Source organism: Octopus bimaculoides, chromosome 5, assembly GCF_046866305.1.
Source record: "Octopus bimaculoides isolate indiv1 chromosome 5, ASM4686630v1, whole genome shotgun sequence".
Classification (NCBI taxonomy): Eukaryota; Metazoa; Mollusca; class Cephalopoda; order Octopoda; family Octopodidae; genus Octopus; species Octopus bimaculoides.
In genome coordinates this window covers 68,475,255-68,490,254 of record NC_142932.1, presented here as the reverse complement: position 1 = coordinate 68,490,254, position 15,000 = coordinate 68,475,255, and the positions used below count along the sequence as shown (strand labels likewise).

Genomic DNA, 15,000 nt, shown 5'->3' with positions numbered 1-15,000 from the left:
CCACTGCATCTCACATAAGAACAAGGTACTGCAACAGCTTCGGTTTCAGAGGACCTCAGCTCTTTAATGCCCTGCCAAAACATTTGAGAGACCTGCAAGACATGGATATAGAGGTAAAACTCGACGCTTTCCTCTTCACGATACCAGATGAACCAATGGCTTGAAATGAGACACAGTTTAGGGCAGCGATGTCAAATTCTCTTATACACCAGATGTGCCATCAAAACTCTTGATTGGACTATATCAGGTGGTGGCGAAGAGCCATGCAAGGAATGTGAAGAGAGCACAGCATAAAGATGGAAAGTCACGATGGTGCTCCAGCATGACCACAGCCACTTGGCTGAAACCCATAAATAAATAAATAAATATGTATATATATATATATGTATATATATATATATATATGTAAATATATGTATATATATATGTATATATATATATATATATATATGTATATATATATGTATATGTATATATATATGTATATGTATATATATATGTATATGTATATATATATGTATATGTATATATATATGTATATGTATATATACATATGTATAGATATGTATATATACATATGTATAGATATGTATATATACATATGTATAGATATGTATATATACATATGTATAGATATGTATATATACATATGTATAGATATGTATATACACATATGTATAGATATGTATATATACATATGTATAGATATGTATGTATATATGTATATATATATATAGATATATATGTATAGATATGTATATATGTATAGATATGTATAGATATGTATATATGTATAGATATGTATATATATATACATATGTATATATATATAGATATGTATAGATATGTATATATATATCATCATCATCATCATCGTTTAACGTCTGCTTTCCATGCTAGCATGGGTTGGACGATTTGACTGAGGACTAGTGCAACCGGATGGCTACACCAGGCTCCAATCTAATTTGGCAGAGTTTCTACAGCTGGATGCCCTTCCTAACGCCAACCACTCAGAGAGTGTAGTGGGTGCTTTTACGTGTCACCCGCACGAAAACGGCCACGCTCGAAATGGTGTCTTTTATGTGCCACCCGCACAAGAGCCAGTCCAGGGGCACTGGCAACGATCTCGCTCGAAAACCCTACAAGGCCAGTCAGGCGGTACTGGCAACGGTCACGCTCAGGATGGTACATCTTATGTGCCACCCGCACAAGAGCCAGTCCAGGGGCACTGGCAACGATCTTACTTGGCTTGCCGGGTCTTCTCACGCACAGCATATTTCCAAAGGTCTCGGTCAGTAGTCATCGCCTCGGTGAGGCCCAATGTTCGAAGGTCTTGCCTCACCACCTCAGCCCAGGTCTTCCTGGGCCTACCTCTTCCATAAGTTCCCTCAACTGTTAGGGAGTGGCACTTTTTCACGCAGCTATCCTCATTCATTCTCACCACATGTCCAAACCAGCGCAATCGTCTCTCTTGCACACCACTACTGACGCTTCTTATGTTCAGCTTTTCTCTCAAGATACTTACACTCTGACGGGTATGCACATTTACATTACACATCCAGCTGAGCATACTGGCTTCATTCCTTGCGAGCTTACGCATGTCCTCAGCAGTCACAGCCCATGTTTCACTGCCATGTAGCATGGCTGTTCGTACACATGCGTCATACAGTCTGCCTTTTATCCTGAGTGAGAGTCCCTTTGTCGCCAGCAGAGGTAAGAGTTATTCTTATTCTAGCAGCTACACTTTCAGCGCACCCTCCCTCACTACTAACTTGGTCACCCAGATAGCGGAAGCTATCGACTACCTCTAGTTTTTCTCCCTGGAATGAGATAGAAGTTGTTTCCTGTTTGTTTACAGTGTTTATTGCACCTGAACATCTGCCACATACGAAGACTAACTTTGTAGTTAATCTGCCTTTGATATTGCTGCACCTCTTATAGCTTGCACCGGGTACATCTTATAGAGTTACTACCTACTCCTTTACTGCATACTGAGCAGGGCCATCTACCTGAAGGGGTTTGTGTTTTATCTACCTTCCTACTTATTAGGATTTTGGTTTTTGCTAGGTTGACTCTAAGGCCCTTCGATTCTAGTCCTCGCTTCCACACCTGAAACTTCTCCTCTAGTTCTGATAGTGACTGCGCAATTAGTGCAAGGTCATCAGCATAGAGGAGCTCCCAGGGGCAACCTGTCTTGAATTCCTCTGTGATCGCCTGGAGGACTATGATAAATAGGAGGGGGCTGAGGACGGAACCTTGCTGGACCCCTACCTCTACCCGGAATTCATTACTGTACTCATTTCCAACCTTCACCTTACTGACAGCATCTCTGTACATGGCTCGCACAGCTCTCACTAACCATTCTTCTATCCCAAGTTTCCTCATTGACCACCAGATAAGGGATCGGGGGACCCTGTCAAAGGCTTTCTCCATGTCAACGAAGGCCAGGTACAGAGGTTTATCCTTGGCTAGATATTTCTCCTGCAGCTGTCTCACTAGAAATATGTCATCAGTGGTGCTTTTACCTGGCACGAACCCAAACTGCATCTCATCTAAATTGATTTGCTCCCTAATTAGTTGGGCTATGACCCTCTCCGTAACTTTCATAACCTGATCTAACAGCTTGATGCCTCTGTAATTATTAGTGTCTAAAGCGTCACCTTTACCTTTGTAGCAGTTTACTATGGTGCTGCTACACCAGTCATTGGGTATGACTCCTTCGTGTATCACCTGGTTCGTAATACGGGTGACTAGGCTGTAGCCAACACTGCCAGATATTTTGCATCTCTGCAGTGATTCCTGATGGGCCGGGGGCTTTCCCTGTCTTCATACTCTTAATTGCTTTATCTACCCTGATACTGTCAACTCGGATAGCTGGTCCCTCTGTTGGGTCAACATACGGCAGGCTCTCTTTCTCCCATTCATTCTCTTTATTAAGCAATCTATCGTAGTGGCATCTCCAGACCTCTTTCTTTGCAGCCTCATTTAGTGCAAGCGTACCATCATCCATGCGAACACATTTCTCTCCTACAACATCACTATTCTCTCTCCTAATATATATATGTATATGTATAGATATGTATATATATATATATGTGTGTATAGATATGCATATATATACATGTGTATAGATATGCATGCATATATATATGTGTGTATAGATATGTATATATATATATATGTGTGTGTGTGTGTATAGATATGCATATATATATATATATATGTGTATAAATATGCATATATATGTGTGTGTATAGATATGCATATATATATATATATATATATATATATATGTATGTATATATGTATGGCTATATATATATATGTATGTACGTATATATGTATGGCTATATATATATACATATGTACGTATATATGTATAGCTATATATATATACATATGTATGTATATATGTATGTCTATATATATATACATATATATGTATGTATGTACATATATATATGTATATATGTACATATATATGTATTTATGTATGTTTATATATACATATATATGTATATATATATATATATATATATATGTATGTATTTTTTTTCCTTTACTTGTTTCAGTCATTTTACTGCGGCCATGCTGGAGCACCGCCTTTAGTCGAGAAAATCGACCCCAGGACTTATTCTTTGTAAGCCTAGTACTTATTCTATCGGTCTCTTTTTGCTGAACCGTTAAGTTACGGGGACGTAAACACACCAGCATCGGTTGTCAAGCAATGGTGGGGGGACAAACACAGACATGCATACGTATATATATATATATATATATACATATATACAACAGGCTTCTTTCAGTTTCCGTCTACCAAATCCACTCATAAGGCTTTGGTCGGCCCAAGGCTATAGTGGAAGACACTTGCCCAAGGTGCCCCGTAGTGGGACTGAACCTGGAACCATATGGTTGGTAAGCAAGCTACTTACCACACAGCCACTCCTGTACATCTATATATATACATATATAATTAATATAATATGGTAAAAATTCGATATTAATTAATATCAATTTAATACCAGGAAACTAGCACATTAAAAGAATCAGAAGGCTCTTGAAAAAATTTTTTGGGAGATCCTAAAAAGATTATAGTACTTGTGTATATAAGATTGACCAGTGACCGGTCTGTCAAAATGCTCAGAATCTTTTAAGTGAGCTTCTTCTAGCATTTTGACAGACCGGTCATATATACATATATATATGTATGTGTGTATATATATATATATATATGTATATATATATACTGTTGTGTCTGGGGAGAGTCATTTTCTTATCGTGCCTTAAAATTTAACACACTCACCGTTAAAATTTCCACTTATTTCTTATTTTCCTAAAATTTTCGTTGTGTCTTGCACACTTTTCAATATTCTTGTTAAATTTTAAGGCACAATAAGAAAATGACTCTCCCCAGACACAACAAAATATGCTTCAACACACGAAATCACATAAAAAATCTTGCAAACCAAATCCAAAAACGAAATATATATATATATATATATATATATATATATATATATATATATATATATATATATATATATATATATGCTTATATATATGTATATATAGACAGTGGGGGTGCCATGGCCCAGTGGTTAGGGCAGCGGACTCGCGGTCATAGGATCATGGTGTCGATTCCCAGACCGGGTGTTGTGAGTGTTTATTGAGCGAAAAACACCTAATGCTCCATGAGACTCTGGCAGGGGATGGTGGTGAACCCTACTGTACTCTTTTACCACAACTTTCTCTCACTCTTACATCCTGTTTTTGTTGTGACTGTAATTCAAAGGGTCAGCTTTGTCACACTGTGTCACGCTGAATATCTCCGAGAACTACGTTAAGGGTACACATGTCTGTGGAGTGCTCAGCCACTTGCACGTTAATTTCATGAGCAGGCTGTTCCATTGATCGGATCAACTGGAACCCTTGACGTCATAAGTGACGGAGTACCAACAACATCAATATATAGACGATAAAAAAAATGGAAGAAAAACAACAAATAGAAGTGTATCTTTGGTGCTAAAAAGCCATTATTTAATTAGTTAAGCAAAGTGAAAGTAAGAGTGAGTTTACAGCTGTTTCTGTGTACCATGTTGAGGTAAATATGTATTTACCTCGTTGCAAATAGTAGACGTCAACAGAATGAAGAAGGCAGAGATAGACAAAAAGGAGAATCGATGTAAATCCAACTGATCAATCTTTATAGTAACCATATCATAAGTTAATATTTAGATAGATAATAAGTAAATATTAAACTATTTCATTTTCCTCCCTCCATTGTGGTAAGAAAATATTTTGGTATATACTCTTAATATTCATAGAAGTTTTTTTATCATTTTGTTAAAATTTCATTCTTAATAATCTTCTTGATTACCCTGAATATTGGTTTGAAATGATCTTTTGAGATTACTTGATTTTTCTCTTTCTTAAATGGCTCTACCCTCCTTATCCTAGTATTTTATATAAGCCTTTATATAAATAACCCTTTTAAACAAGTACTACCAAGAAACTATAAAATTCATATAAGGAGTAAAAATAGTGACTTCTTTAACTCTTAAACCTATAAAATAATTCTTCAATTTATATATGGAAAGATTAGTGTAAAATTTTGAATGTTCCATAACTTAAATATTCTTTTAAGTGATACTAGACATCAGTCTTTTATTGATATTAGCTATACAAGTTAAATAAAAAATTTTAGTCCAATATGTTTTAAATCATACTTTTTCTATATAAATCTTCACTATTGGTGTTAAAACTTTGGTGCTAAAACTTTACCATAGCATTAGTAATTAAGCTATTTTATTTCTATGGTATGCTGCCCCAATTGATTATTTTATTTCATTTCTTTATTAATTAATAACTAACCTTTATTTATTCATAAATAAATTAAGCAAATCTTTGTATCTCTATTAATTCATACTTAACGTATATAAAACTATACTGATATATTTACTACATATATAAAAAAAACTCCTTATAATATAATTTTATTAATATATAATAAGAATGTTCTTTTACCTCAATACTCCTTTATTAATATCAGTATATATCTATTAATCAATATTCATAGATACCATATGATGAGTTAGTTTTTAAGTGTACAGTATATATAAATATTAAACTATTTCTGAATAATTTTCTTTTCCTCCCTCTATTGTGGTATAAGTTTGGTATATGCTCAAAAGTATCCATAAATTTCTATCCTTTTGTTAATATATTCTTATTAATAACCCTATGAATAGCCATAAACTTTATCTGTATACAATATAGCAACATTGTTTTAAAGCTTTTAACTATAGTACTACATGATAAAACTTCCCCTGTTTCATTATCAATGGTCTGCTGGTGGGCGCCCCCTTAGTTGTCAGCCAACATCTTGTTTTAAGTTTCCCTTACCAAACCTCATGAATTTATGACTATACCAACCATGATTTCTGTCTGCTCTCTCACCTCTACCCCTAACAAATAATACCCTTTATTCACTTCAGCTTTAGATATACAAGGTTTGATATGATAATCAATAAATCTAAACTAAAAAATAGCAAATAAAATCAGTGACAGGCAGAGTCTTCTTTGACATTTTATTTATTAGCTTCCAGGGTGTGGCTAAAGCATGATGTTCTCTGTCTGTCTCCCTAACTTCTTGGAGATTTTAGGTATTATTATACTAACGTGTCCATCTGTTCTAATTTAATTAAATTCTATGTCTTGTGTAGCTGAAGCATTTTAAACTGATGTAATGATTACATTGTTCAATTAAATGGAGTTGCATGAAACGATCATACTGCATTATGTCTGGATATCCTTGTTGCTTATTTTGATTTTAATCTCCTTACTTTGAAATTGTATGGATAATACCGTACTAAATTCTGGTGCCTAAACTTAAGTACCATATTCACCTGAATCTAAATTTTTGTTGAACTCATCTACCATACCCTATGTATGTATATGTATATGTATGTGTATATATATGTATGTATGTATATGTATGTGGAAATATATGTATATATATGTATATATTTGTATATATGTATATATATATATATATATGTGTGTATATATATGTATGTATATATGTATATATATATATATATATATATATATATATATATATATATATATATATATATATATATATATGTATGTATATATATATATGTATGTATATATATGTATGTATATATATATATGTATGTATATATATGTATGTATATATATATATGTATGTATATATATATATGTATGTATATATATATATGTATGTATATATATATATGTATGTATGTATATATATATATGTATGTATGTATATATATATATGTATGTATATATATATATATATATATATATATGTATGTATATATATATATATATATGTATGTATATATATATATATATATATGTATGTATATATATATATATATATATATATATATGTATGTATATATATATATGTATGTATATATATATATATGTATATATATATGTATATGTATGTATATATATATATATGTGTATATGTATGTATATATATATATATATATATGTATATGTATGTATATATGTATATATATGTATGTATATATATATGTATGTATATATATATATATATATATATATATATATATATATGTATATGTATGTATATATGTATATATATGTATGTGTATATATATACATATATGTATGTATATATATATATATATGTGTGTGTGTGTGTGTGTGTGTGTGTGTGTGTGTGTGTATGTGTAAATATATATTTATGTATGTATATGTATGTATATATATATTTGTGTGTGTGTGTGTGTGTGTGCGTAGGCACAGTTACCTCCCCTGATGGTAACTCTCTAAATAGCTCACAATTAGATGGCACAGCATGTGACTCTGATGTTCCTGCCCTTCGTCCTTCCTGTTTGTTTTCATGACTGCAGCATGCGAGTATGTGACCTCCTTAGCTCTTGCATAAGTCACAAGACAACTAATAGACATTGAGAAGCTATGACGTAGGATACACAGAAGCTGAACATGGCCTTTGCTTGTAGAAATCATTCATGATTTATCCAACTTGTATATATTTGTGACCTGGAGTAAAAGCATTTGAAAGCTACAGCTTGGTTCTGTGGATAGTTATTGTACAATGTTCTTTCTTCGAATGACATCTTCTATTCCAGCTTCCTGGATCGAGTCATTATTAGATGGTTTCACTACATGAGACCACGAGCAACTAAAATGGTGACCCTGATTTTCTAGATTGCAATTCCTTCTAAAATGGTGACCCTTCTTGAATGAATTTTTGAATCTTTGAATACATGCATTCTTTTTTTCTCCTGTTCTACTTTGTCTATGTGGCTAAACCGCATTCATCATATAAGGACATACCACTGATGCCTCTCTCGATACCATATTGTCTTCTCTTCCAAAATTTTTGCTACCATTTTTAAGTGGGAACTGCACATCATTTTTTCCTCGTGTTGTAATTGAAATTACAACTTTGTCCTAAGACACAGCTTTCCGGGAGAATTTTTCTTCTTTTCACATAAAAGAATTTATATTTAACAGTCAATGTTACTGGAATTCATATGGATAACAATTTTTCTTACAAACCAGGTATGAGTTTTTCTCTCAACACTACCTGGACTATCCATGTGTTGGCCATTGTTTTGTTTTTCATCTGTTAGCAAGGACTTCTCCTTCTCCCACTTCATCCTCTGCTGCAGAAAATTCCTAGTTTGATGCTCGTCGTGTCTTCTTTCAATTAAGGTGTTTGACTGCCATTTCTAACGGTATTTCCTTCAACCAGCTTGTTCTTCATGGCATTCCATTTCTTATTATCGTCCAAAGATGAGTCATTTTCCTTTGCCTCAATTCACAATTGGAATCTTTTTTTCATTTCCTTGAATATTCAGTATACTCAGCAAACTCCACATTGCACTCATAGGCATTCCTTCTCCTCTTTCACTATCAGTCCACAATATGATGACAGGAACTCCAGCTGACATGTCGTATGAATCTTTCAGAACTGAGCTTCTCCGAAGTAACTCTTCTGCTGCAAGTAAATTTTGCACGCCCTTGCGGGAATTGACCGATAGTTCATATGAAGGTCAATCATTCATCAAACAGTTATTTTTCTCAAGGATGCTTTCTAATGTCCAATCAATTTTAGCACCCATAATGGAACATACCGCCATTGAACAACTTGCCGCCTCTGCAGACAAGTTTCTGGAATTCTCTGGTACTCTGTCAATTGTTGATAGCATTGTTGCAGGTGTTTTTTCATCTTCCTGGCGAACTTGCACTTCTTCTGCTCCAGACAACACACAACCCTCCAAAACCTTATGAGCTATTAGGGAACTGATCTGTCAAGTTTCATGAATGTGTAGGAACCGTTCTTCTTTACTGAATTATTCTACTGGGAGAACCAGATGTTGCTCTTCTTCGCGTGGATGCGTGCTTCTTGCTCCACCTATTTGCTGGAATCATAGGAAATTCAAGGACCAGGTCGAGAAGTGCACACAGCCCTGCTCTTACTCTTCTCAGGGAAACCAGGCCAGGAGGCACTGGGCACAACAGTTGTCTCCTCCATTAATTCACCTTACCGTGCATCTTTTTGTCCGAGATGCTATTTCTTCAAAGTCCTTTATTATGGACACGGGAACCAGTGTGAGTGTCTGGCCCCGAAGGTTTACTTCCACCAATCCTGGTCTTTCTACACGGTGAATCACTCTGCCATTAAAACCTGTGGACAAAGCTCTCTTACCCTGGATTTGTATCTCAGCCCACTTTTTCTGGCTGAATATATGTAGGTCTATTACTACTTGGTCACATGCCTGTCTATCATGTCAGCATTCCAAGGTGCATCATCATGTGCAAGCACCCCTTGGGCACTTTCAGCTGCAGTCATAGTTGTTGAGAGGTTACGTTTTTGTTACTGATTTAGTTTTTGTAGTGTTATAACATGTTACAGTATAGTCTATATCAAACTCAAGGATATAATACTACTATAACACGTGTGTATGTGTGTAGATACAAAGAAAAATAAACATGTATATCCCAGATATACTTACACATGCACACATCAAATACTTATTCATGTATGTTTATAATGAGCACTAAAATACATGCACACACACTCTCTCCCTTTCTCTCACAAACACACAAAGATTCTCTTTCTCACATACACACACTCTCTCTTTCACACACACACATACACGTTCTCATACACATATAACTGGACTTACAAATGAAAGAGAAGAAAGTGCTCAATATTTTAGTGTTTTCTTCCATTGAAAATTGAAGATTTATTTTGTTGCTTCTCTAAGTTTATCATTCTGTGTACATTGTTCTAACTCCATTGTGAGAGATTTGCAATAAATTATTGGAAATAAAATCTAAACTATAGAAAAGATAACTTGATAAAGTATAAACCCAGACGAATTATTTATTAGATACTGGTTAACAATGCTGTTTAGCTGATATTGAAAACAACCAGTATACTTTTAACAGCTGGGCTTTTTTTTTTTTACTCTGTTTTGGAATGGAAACAAAAGACAGCATTTAACAATCATTAAAGCCTTACAATACATTGAAATAAATATCTCAACAATAAGTCAGCTGGGTTGCTCAAACAGGTATAGTATTTGAATACATGAACATATCAGGAACCAATCTTGTAGCGACTGTCCTCGTGTTGGGACTTCTAGGTTAACTTTATAACTCTGCAATGTTGACAGGCCTCAACTCACCACCAACTGAAAATGAAAGAATATGACAAATTATTAGAAAGATGGTGGTTTTTTTAGATCTTCTATGGTGTTGCATTCAAATTCTATTTGTCACTGGCAGACAAAAGTTGGAGCCAAACTGTAAAACTGGCAGACAAGGGTTGGAGCCAAACTGTAAGAGCAAATGAAAGTAAAAATATTAAAATAAACATATATATATATATCTTTTCCTGGGACATAATTCCCAGTTTATGAAATGTGTACATAAAATTATAGTTGCACACATCACCTTCATCAGCAGGTGGTAAAGTAATCATAACATATTATCCCTTTTTATACATGCTGGTATTGCCAAATTTACTGAGTCTATCTGAAGGTTGAAAAGAAAAATTGGTATTGGTGTTTCAGTTAATTTACATGCATGGACATCTTTGTTGCTACATAAATATGTTCCAGTTATTTAGAAATAAACGATACAACCACTACGGTCTCTCTGTAACCACTGGTGAGTAAGCAAGTCCTGATGATGGCTTTAAAAAAATATAAATCTAATCAATTAGCCAGCTTAATCTTACTTCTTGGCAGCTTCATAGTGGCTAAAGATATATTGTGATAGCCTATCTCACAATATGCCCTGGATCTCTTGAAAGAAATTTTGCTAAGCAGAACAAGGTTGGATTCATGCTCTACTACAGAAGTGGCTGGGGTCTCCTTCCCATATCAGAAATCCCTTTCTTAGATCTTTGGGTTTCTCCTTGGACCCCCTGGGCTGAGACTAATGTATTAGTTGCATCTCTTCTTGTAGGCTTGAATATGTCTTACAGTATTTAGTTCCAGCCCTTTACGTTCTGACTTCAAATCCTACTGTGGTTATCTTTGTATCTCTTCTTAAAGTCGATAAAGTAAATATCTGCACAATATATATGGCTGTGTGGTTAAAAAGTTCACTTTGGAACCACATGCTTAGGAGTTCAGTTCTGCTACATGGATACTGTCTACTGTTGTTCTTAACTGGCACTCCATCAGTTATGACAGCAAGGTTTCCAGTTGATGCAGTCAATGGAATGGCTTGCTTGTAAAATTAACGTGCAAGTGGCTGAGCACTCCACAGACATGTGTACCCTTAATGTGGTTCTCAAGGAGATTCAGCAAGTCTCAGGATGTGACAAAGCTGGCCACATGAAATACAACTCATTTTTGCCAGCTGGGAGGATGAGTGGACTGGAGCAATGTGAAATAAAGTGTTTGCTCAAGGACACAGCATGCTGCTAGGAATCACTCACAACCTTACAATTGTGAGCCAAATAGCCTAATCACTAAGCTATGTGCCTTCACCAATACTATGTGTATGAAACTAGATGGAAACTGGGAGATGCCTGTTGGGTGTGGGTGTGTGCATGCGTGTGTATGTGTGTGCATGATTAATCTCATATTCCTCTTTATCTTGATATGTATGCATGCTGATTGGATACAAATTATCACCATTCATACAAATAGTTTCATTCGCTTTCAGTCCTCTACAAATGCATGTCTAAGCTAGTCATTGTTTGAGAGACTGATAGATTATCGCTTTGTTGGGAAATAGGTGAGGAAGGGCATCTGGCTGCAGAAAATTCTGCCTCCACATCATTTAATCTGACCCATGCAGTCATGGAAAAGTAGGCATTTAAACAATGATGACAATGATGATGATGATAATATTATTTAAAGGCACAGCCTACTAAAATATTTAGCTTTGGTCTCTAAATGTTAAGTAGAGATGTGTGAGTTTAGATTAAACTTGGAAACTGATTCCATCTCTCATTTTAAATTCATAAAATTAATGTGAGATTGTTAAACTGTCTTTGGTCTATCTTAATGTGATATTAAAGTTGAAGTTAGTGCCGGTCAGAAAGTTTCACTAGTTGTCAGTCTTGGTATAAATTTAAAGACATATTTGGTTTTATTTCAGATGAGCAATTTCCTAATATGAAATGTAAGCTGCCAACAAGAATGACCATTAATGACTGTGACTGTCAAAGAATTGTTCTTAATGACCGTGAAGGTTAAAAATGACAATAAATGTCGAAGAGTAAAGTTCTCATCTTTTCAATTAGAAAAGGTGGATACATATTTGCACACACACACACACACACACACACACATGTGTACATGTCTGCATGGATGTATTGTGTTATTGTTCGTTATTTGTGCTCATGTACATGTTGATTGTTCTATGTGTATCTACATAGAAATATATGTGAGAGAGAGATAGTACTTTGTGTGTGTGGTGACTTTATGTTGAACTGATACAACCAATGTTAGACCATTTGCTTGAAACAAAATCCAATGTCATTTAAACATATTGTCATAAACCTGAACAGCCTGTGACAACAATCATTAATTCTCTGTGGATTTGAAGTTGTTATTGTGAAAGTAACATGGGTCATATGTGACAGCTGTAGGTAATGTGGGTACTGCAGGTAATGTGGGTTCTTTTGGTCACTTATGTCTATTACAGTTAACTCACGGGTACTTTAGGTCACATGTCAGCTCTGTAGGTCACATGTAGGTGCTGTAGGTCATATATGGGTACTGTAGGTTACGTGTACTGTATTAATCTGTCTGCTGTAGGTACAATGGCCACATTTGGATATTGTAGTAATATGTTGGTCCTGTAAGTCACCTGTGCAAAATTTACTGATTACCTATATCAATAAATTGGAGTGTTACAGTAATATAATAATGAGAGTGAAATTTATACAAGTTATCATTGGAGTATTGGGTTTAATTCCCCTAAAATACTAACAAGCCACCTAGAATGGCTGGGATTTGTTTGTAAAAATCTTCCTTCATGGAGTCACTCATATTCTTAGAAAGGTAACTTCTGTCTAAAGTCTTGTGTTAAATTTGAAAGTTAACATAAAGAAAGGAAAACAAAAGCCAATATTTCACATTTACCCTGTACAATGAAATACTAATAATGGTTTCAGGTTTTGGCTCGCAGTTTTGAGGAAAGGGGCTAGTTAATTACATCAACCCCAGTATTTGAATGATACTTATTTTATGGCTCCTGGAATGATGAAAAGTTAAGTTGACTTGGTAAAATTTGAATTAAGCACACAAAACCTGACAGAATGCCTCCAAAATGCATGATGCACTAATGATCCTGCCTCCTTGTTGCTTTAATACTTTCTACAATAAGCACAAGGCCTGAAATTTCAGGGGAAGAGGTTAATCAATTAAATTAATCCCAGTGCTCAACTGGGATTTATTTAATCAACTATGAAAGAACAAAAATCAAAGTTGACCTCAGGGCAATTTGAATTCAGAATGTAAAACCGGATAAAAGGTTGCTAAGTATTTTGTGTGGCAAGCTTGGCACAGAGCCAGTAGTTTTTAAGGGTGGGGGAATCAATTATATTGAACCCTTTTAGCTCCAGTGTTCAGCTGATACCTTTAATTTATTGACCCTGAAAGGATTAAAGGCTAAGTTGAGCTTGGCAGAAATTGAACTCAGAATGTAAAGAATTGAAGAGATGCCACTAAGCATTTTTGTCCAACATGCTAACAAATTCTGTCAAATAATAATGATTAATAATTCATTAATGTAAACACAAGACTACAAGGAAGAAGTAGTTGATTATATAAACCTCAGTATTTATCAAACTCAAAGGATAATAGTCAAAGTCAACCCAGGCAGGATTTGAACTTAAAATGAAAAGAACATATCTAAATATTGCATGGTATTTTTTCAACAGTCTACTAGTTGCACCAATCTGATAATGATGATGATGATGATGATAATCCTTTCTACTAAAGGCACAAGGCCTGAAATTTTGAGGGATGGGGTTAGTCGATTAGACCAAACCCTGTATATAACTGGTACTTAATTTATCAACCCCGAAAGGATGAAAGCCAAAGTCAACCTCGGCGGAATTTGAACCCAGAATGTAGCGATGGGTGAAATACAGCTAACCATTTCATCCTTTGCGCTAATGATTCTGCCAGCTCGCCACCTTAATTCATATAAAAGATATAAAATAATATAGTATAAAGAAATGAAATGAAGTGTTGTCTATTCTTATTGAACAAATGAAATATTAAATGTCCATTCTTATTGAACTAGTATACTTTCTTGTTGTGTTCATTGGTTTTAACTGTGGTTGACTGGTTAAATTTTGTCCTTTATATACATTCCTGTGGATAGAAGTAGTAGTTGCTTGGCTATTTTTAGAAATGATGCCATACCATTTTTCAGTGTTTATTTTTAGAAATGATGACAGCAGTACTT

At 34.6% G+C, this 15,000-nt stretch overlaps 1 protein-coding gene across 1 annotated transcript in view; it reads left to right on the top strand.

Moving 5' to 3' along the window:
• LOC149135581 (uncharacterized) overlaps positions 1–15,000 on the top strand; it is a 150,051-nt gene that overhangs the window by 126,050 nt on the left and 9,001 nt on the right. The window lies entirely within an intron of this gene.